Genomic DNA, 7,690 nt, shown 5'->3' with positions numbered 1-7,690 from the left:
GAACGAGGGAGGGGAAGCACCTATATACGCCCCCCCCCCCAATCAGTGGTAAATGGGCCGCAGGTGCTCCCTCCCACACCTGCCCGCCCAATTAACTCCAATCATCCGGTTACATCTAGAAGATATTTGTTTCTTTATTTGAGTCAATTTTCCAACCCCCCCCCCCCCCCAAGAAAAAACACCTGGTAGACTAGAGCCCATAACACACACGTGTGTACAGTGTCGAGTCAATCGCGGAACGCACAGAAATGACTGTCAAATCTCAGATTGAACCCGCTAGAACTGACCTGCGAGCAGCTTTAAGTCTTGACTGACTTTATCTGGACATGATTTTTGTCTCAGCCTATTTAATGGTTCAGCCGGGCAATCGAATCTTAACCTGTGTGCCTTGGAAGGGACAGGGATTTGTTGGTGATCCATCCGGGGCCGTGTCGTGGAGGCAACAGTCTCAGCAGGGATTTCCAGACTTCCCTGTCCCCAGGCGCCTCCTCCAGCTCTTTCCGAAGGGGGGGGGATCCCGAGGCGGGAGCCGATCAATAGTGGCCTGAAACGGCGTAGTGTCGGCTGTCATGTCCAGAGCCAGACATCACTCGTCCTGCTGTCTTCTGGTCTTCTGAAATGACTGACATTTCCTCAGGTGCTGAGTACCGTCCACTTGTGACAGATTTGGTAGAGACTGTAATCTACGATTCTCCTCTCTGGCTGTGAATCGGTGGGGGCGGGGGGGTTATCCCTGTCTCAGCTGAGAAAGGAGTTCTCCGAATCATTCCACACCACCAATTCCCATCGGATGGTTAGTGTTGTGTGGGATTCTTGACGTGAGAAGTCTTATTCAGGCCAAATCGGGCGTTGCAAGAACCAACAATTTAGTCGACCTCTGAACGTTTTTGTACATGCTCAGAGTCTTTGGCCTATAGGCAAAACGGATTTACTCTAACGGCAAATGTTTTGTGATGAAACACGACTTGCTCCCATGACAAACAGTTACTGCTGTAGGTTATATTTAAAATGTCACTTTAAGAATTTATTGTCGACAACTTGAACCGCTAACCAACTGGTCTGATCGGCAGCTTATGTGATTAGTCACCGCAGTGTCGCCGGGCTGCTTGTTGTATTTGTCTGGAAATATATGCAAGAATATATCACTCTGTTTGTAATAAATAGGTTCAGTGTGTAATTTCAACTTAAATTTAAGCTTTATTTTCATGCTTTATCCTGCTGGCCTCAAGCAGCAATAAATTAGCCACAGCAACTCTATAAAACTTTACAAATTAACAAAAGAAAAAAACGCAAAGTGCAACAATAAGACCACCGACCAGAAAAGGCGACTGGATTTATTCCCGTGTTCTGGCCCCTTCGTTGTTGAAGGTGTGCAGCACATTAGCTTCCTGTTTAGAAGAGGGCCGGGAGATTCATCCAATCAGAGAAACCTTATAGGTATACAGGTAAAGTGGTCTGTAGCTGCTGTATATTCACCCCGTCTCATAGAGAAGGACTTACGTCCTGTGTAAGAAGTCCTTTGTTCCAAATGCTGTCAATGCAATATATGAAATTAGGAAGTGGTCGGCCATGCCTTTTATTTTTTAATGATTGTGTACACTGAGGTAATCAGTAGGATTACATTTAGTGATTTTTTTTTTGTTACTACTGTCACAATGTATGACATCACCATGCTTTTATTGTGAACCCGAAGGCAAATCTCCATTTAACGAACAATAAATTTTCATAATCACATTTCTATATGTGGAAAAAAGTAAAAAAAAAATATCAATACTATCTGAAATTATTTTCTACATACAAAACAATACTCTTTTCATTGAGAGCCTATTTTGGTGAAAAAACCAAAACATCAACATGAAAATTAGTAGTGATTGGACTGGGATGTTTTTATTCTGTTTAATTAAAAACTCGAATCTTAAACTGGACTGGGTTTGGCTTACCAAGTTGCCATGGTGATGTAGCTGAGGTTTGAAGAATGCCACAGTGGGGACACTGAAAAACCTCAAATCAGATTTATGGTGGAGTATGTTGATGCACACAAGGAATTTGTGTCTATTTTTAGACTCCCCATACCTCATTAACCCATTAATCTCTTTATTGCACAGCCTTCTGTTCTCCTTCCCACAAACACACACAGACACCTATTGTCTGTTTTAACTGTACACACACACACACACTGGCTTCCCCACCTCTTCCTCCAGCTCAGAATGCAGGATATTTGAAAAAAAGAAAATAAAAAATACATAACTAAACACAACCCACATATTTTTTTCCATACATTCTGTTCTCACAACAGCAGGGTGACGGAGGCGTGTTGTTAATGACATAACGTCACATAAACAGGCTACGCTACAATGCAATCAATGCATTTGCACCAGAGACATAAGATCTATTGTCTTATTTCTCTGCAGAGAATTTAAGATTATCCATAGATAGAAAGCTTGGAGAGAAGGAAGCTTGTCTACCAATGCATTCCCCTTTTTTTTAAATTTGGGCCAAATATATTTCAGCAACCGTTAATATTCATATATCGGGGCATCCTGCCAAAGTAATATTTATATGTGGAAACACGTAAAATGTTGTGAGAGAGATGCACAGGTCTAAAAATGCTAACTATACATGTGGCAGTCAATGTCGATAATGCGGCGGGTCGCCACAAACCCTGCCAAGACAGATACATTCTTTTTAGTTAAGTCTTTTAGTTGATGAAACATCAGAACCCTCCGGCTCCACTAACCTGGGTGCTGATATAGAGCATGATGGCGTTCCCTCAGGGGCAAGCGCAGTGGCGCAGTGGGTAGTGCTGCTGCCTCACAGCAAGAAGGTTCCAGGTTTGATGCCTTACTGTGTTTGCATGTTCTCTCCGGGTTCTGCTTCTTCCACCGCCTGAAACATGCAACATGGGTCAACTGGTCGCACCGAAATCGTCCGCAGGTGTGAGTGTGACTTCATTGTTTTTCATCTGTTTTTCATGTGGCCCTGGGATGAGCTGGCGTCTCATCCGGGGTGTACCCCCCTACCGCTCATCTGTATCCACTCCAGTATAACCGATGTTGTTGTATTTTTACGACGTGTTTTTAACGACATACCAGAAAGTGAGCGAGTGAATCGAGCGTACGACCGTTTCTGCGGTCTCTTCCACGATGTCTGCCGAGATAAAGTTGCCTCTTTCTGCTCAACATTTACGGAATCATGACGCAGCAAAATATACGTACGGTAATTTAACATGGGCCGACTTACGGCCGAGTCGGCTTACGGCAGAACCCCTCGGAACTCAATTGTGGTCGTACGTTGACGACCCCCCCCTGTAATAAATGGTGGGTTAAATCTTCATTCAGACACTGCAACCATTGAACTCATATGGATGCAGTTGTTGTGACCCTGCAGTGAAATCAGCTGCTCTATCGCCAGGCAGGAAAGATGAGAAAGTTGACGAGGCATTAGAACAGAACTGCTCTCTTTTTAAGTATCTCTAAATTCTCCGAGTGCTCCTAGTTATCGCAATTTTCATCTTGTCCCCTGGAAAAATACACATAATTCGAATTCAAATGCAGCACATCCTTTTTTTTTTGTTGTTGCTAGAATTTGGAAGATGTCAAAGATAATAGAAGGCTTGATCACTTTTAAGGGGCCGTCCTTTAAGTTGGAACCCTGCAGCAATGCTGCCAGCTGCAAGGGTCCAGAGCGAAGCTTCTGCTGTGAGCCGTGTGTAAATCCCGCGTCCGACGCAGGTCAAGGTTGTTGTTGCACTCTACTGGTTACGTTTTAATAAGTAACAATTGTTAGCCAATTTTCATGTAAAACAAGTAATTATAAACAAGCATCAAAAAGCTGTAATACTTCTAAAATATGTAAATGACTCTCCATTATCAAGCGCAACAAAAGCCATGCACGCGTCTCTGAGCCCCGGGCCTCGAGGTTTGGGACGCTCCATTATTAATGCTATTCACAAGCCAAACTTTTGAGGTTGGAACATTCGGAGGCTTTAATCTATTTTTGCTGTAAATTAATGAATTTTTAAAAAGGACTCGTCCTTGCTGAATCGGGCTGGATGTGGGAATGTAGCTGTGAGATGGGGTGACACAGTGCTGTACAGTAGCCCCCCCCCTCTTTACTGTGCAAAGCATGACTTCTCTAACAGCATCCCATTTTTCTCTTGGGACCAATCGTTGAGGGAGTTTGCCCAAATGCTGCACGCCGATGTTTTATTTATGACAAAATATTCCTTTTCAACTTCGCCGTTGCCAGAACCCTGAATTCATGCGATAGCTGTTCTCCTTGTCGACGGTGGGAAGTCTTCTGGGCTGCTAACTCCCTGTCCCTTGACAGATGTTTTCAGGTGTTCTGTTCTGTGTGGGCTTAGGAAGTTTAATATTTTATTCGGGGCCTTCAGGTATTCAGTGGAGCCCACAATTGATTTATTTATTTTTTTGCCATTTTTCAATAAGATTTTTCTTTCAGGAAAAGCAAAATCAGAATCTTCTGTTTCATTTGTGATGCCTTTTTGTTTTCACAAGCTGCTGATTTAAATGCTGTCATGTCACGGATAAATGATCAACCTCTCTGCGGGTTATTCATTTATCCTTTTCAAGCAGTAGCTGCCTGACCACAAGCTTTGAGGAGTAAGGACACACAAAAAAATGTATCTCAGTTTGAAACCGTGCATTACATCGATGCCTCTCCAGGTCTCCTTTGAGAATAAGTAGACAGTATCAAGCGATAATTGCTTAACCCAGCGCCATTGAGCGATGAGCCAGCAGTCGCCATAAGGGCAGCAGATTTTCCTTCATAGTTTATAATTGAACCTTTTCAGGGGTTTCTTTCTCTGGCACTAACGCAGAAAGCAATTAAGATATTCAGTAGCGCTTTTTGGACCTTTCCGTCCTCCCTTTGAATGGACCGCACTCCGAGACATGACAGTGTTTGGGATGCCTTCAGACATTCTTTTGACACATTCGCCTCACCCTTGCCAAGGCAGCCCTCCCCAGAAACCCTTCTGCTCTGCATGCCCCTGCATTGGGTATTTTGTCATTATTTCATTTTCCAGAAAATATTTTGATGCTTCTTTCTTCTGCCCCCCATAGCCCCCACCCTCCCCACTTCTCTCACCCATCCTCGTCGCTCCATTCAAAGTTCTTTATTAAAATGCAGAACTGTAAAGCCGCTCCGTCTGAAAGCCTGCTAGCAGCAGGGGACTGCTTGCTGTGATGCATAAAGCTCAGTGAGTGCGTCACAGCCACAACGTCTAATGGGTTGCATTCAATCACACACAGACCCTCAACTCTTTTTAAAGGGACAATGTCCTCAAAGCACCATCCACAATGCAGAGAGTGATACATTTAATTTATTTGGAAAGGAGAGATTTCTTCTTCATAAACATCAAAATACCCTTCTCTTCTTTTCATGTTAATTCTTGTGATCTTTTTCTGGAAGTGCCAGATAATATCTCACAACTTTCAAGTTGACAAAGTAAACTTTTAACATGCTTTTTTTTTTAAAGATCTTCTCAATGTTGAGCATCTTGATACATACTAATTTTAGTCTCCTGTCATGCAACAAGGATGACCTCTTTCACGCACAATGTTCTCATGACATCATTCATTTTCCTCTGATTTTTCCACTTTGTGGGTCACAGGAGTTGCTGGAGCCAATCCCAGCTTGCTATGGGCGAGAGGCGGGGTACACCCCGGATGCATTGCCAGAGCATAGTGGGGCCACACAGAGACGAACAACCACTCACGCACACGGACAATTTGAGGGCAGCCAATTGACCCAAATTGCACGTTCTTGGGAGGTGGGTGTGTGTGTGTCTGTGGGGGGGGGGGAGAACCGGGAGAAATCTTACGCGGACACGGGGAGGACATGCAAACAAACCCGGGCACCTTCTTGCTGTGAAGCGACAGCGCTAACCACTCCGCCACCGTGCCGCCCACTCATGAGATCATATCGAATCATATTTATGAACAGAATCACATCATTTCTCTGTTGACGAGTTGCGATTGAAATTGTGCATCTTCAAACTGATCATATTAATATTTATATAATTTAATGCCTGCTAAATGAATGAAATACGACGCAAGGCAGACGCTGTGTCGAAGGGTTCATTTCATCTCGATGTCGGATCTATTAACACATCGGTATTTCATGACACTCAAATAATGAATAAACTTTTGCACGCAGCGGCGCCCCTGCATGCGTTACCGTGCTTCCTATAGCGAGCTACTGGGAGCTGCCGTCTTTGCTGTTGTTCCTCCCTCGGTACCACCAAAGCCTCGGAGGCTGTCGTCAAACAAAGCAGGTATCAGAAGCAAAAGGCACGGCGCTGAGGTTAGCCCAGTCACTGTCGGACCAGTTGACTGAGTCGACTGGTTGCGTCTACCCACCCAGCAGGGCCCCTCGCCCCGGAAACCGAGGCATGGCCCCTCCTCTTCTTTCTCTCTCTCTCTCTCTCTGCTTTCTTCTATTACTCATCATCCCATTGCCTCACTATAGGCTAGCGGTGAGAAGCTCCACCGTGCCGCCATGCATCCAGCCCACGCTCCGAAACTTCTCAACAGCAGTCACGGCAGCGCGGCGGGTCAGGGCTTGTGGCAGGCTGATTTGCAGCCTGGACCTAATTTTTAATGAGGGGGGAAAATAAGAACTTTGTTGTTTTGTTTCTTGTGTGTCACGTGCACAGCCCCCCCCCCCCCCCATCGCCGACCTACCCACCGCCGCTATAACTAGCAATGCTACGTGCCCTACAGCAGCAGCAAAAAAATAAATAAAAAATGAGGTGCAGTAATTAAGATGGCTTCCTGGGATTTGTAAGAAGAAGGTTGGCAATGGCGTCTCCCACAGTGGCAGAGCCCCGAGGAGAAGATGGGGGTGGTGGTCGGTTCCTCCTCGTCCCACTGAGTGACTTGTTTGGCTCGACGCTAAACATTTGTGTGGTTTTTTTTTGTACTTGTAATTAAGCGAGTACTTCCCTTTTCCTTCTTCATCCTGACTCTCAGGGGAAGGAAAGGGAGATGGGGGGGGGGGGGTTCCTGCTGGTGGGGGGGCACATTGAAGTTCTCCCACCTTGATTATATACAGTGAGCATGAATGGAAAATGCGTGGGCCAACAGAGGCTCTATGTTGCTCAAGGTCGTACGAAGGTTACTGAATGGGATGGTGGATGCTTTGGCCTGCTCTGTTTCCATAGCTTCTATAAAGCTCAGATTTTGACTTGCGTTCCCTCTTATATATTATATATTATCTTCTGAAAGCACTAAGCAAGACATTTTTCTTTTCTGAATCAGCATCTAGTCTGAATGCAGCGTCTCTATTCCAATGCAAAGTAAAAAAAACAACCCTAAATGGCATTCTCAACCCAGCTGTGTCTGTTCTGTCTGACTGATATCCTGAACAACTGAGGAGTTTTCTCTCTCATTGAGAGCCTATAATACTATTTTCTTCAATCATTTGCAATCATCACTATTTGCAAAATAAAAAAAGAGGATCTGCAATGGCTGCATCTCTGAGTTCATTTGAGCTCTAAAAATAGCTGCTAAATTAAGACGTGCGGCTTCTTGAGTAATTTCATTGTTTGTGTCTGTCTGAGGAGGCAGGAATGCTTGGGAGGGAGGAGGAGGAGTGGGGGGGGGGGGGGGGGGGTTGGACTTGACGGCAAAGTGAGGGGCACGTCGACCGTCAGAGAGTTGTAACG

The sequence above is a fragment of the Brachionichthys hirsutus genome, chromosome 2, assembly GCF_040956055.1.
Source record: "Brachionichthys hirsutus isolate HB-005 chromosome 2, CSIRO-AGI_Bhir_v1, whole genome shotgun sequence".
Lineage (NCBI taxonomy): Eukaryota > Metazoa > Chordata > Actinopteri > Lophiiformes > Brachionichthyidae > Brachionichthys > Brachionichthys hirsutus.
This window is presented reverse-complemented; position numbering follows the sequence as displayed.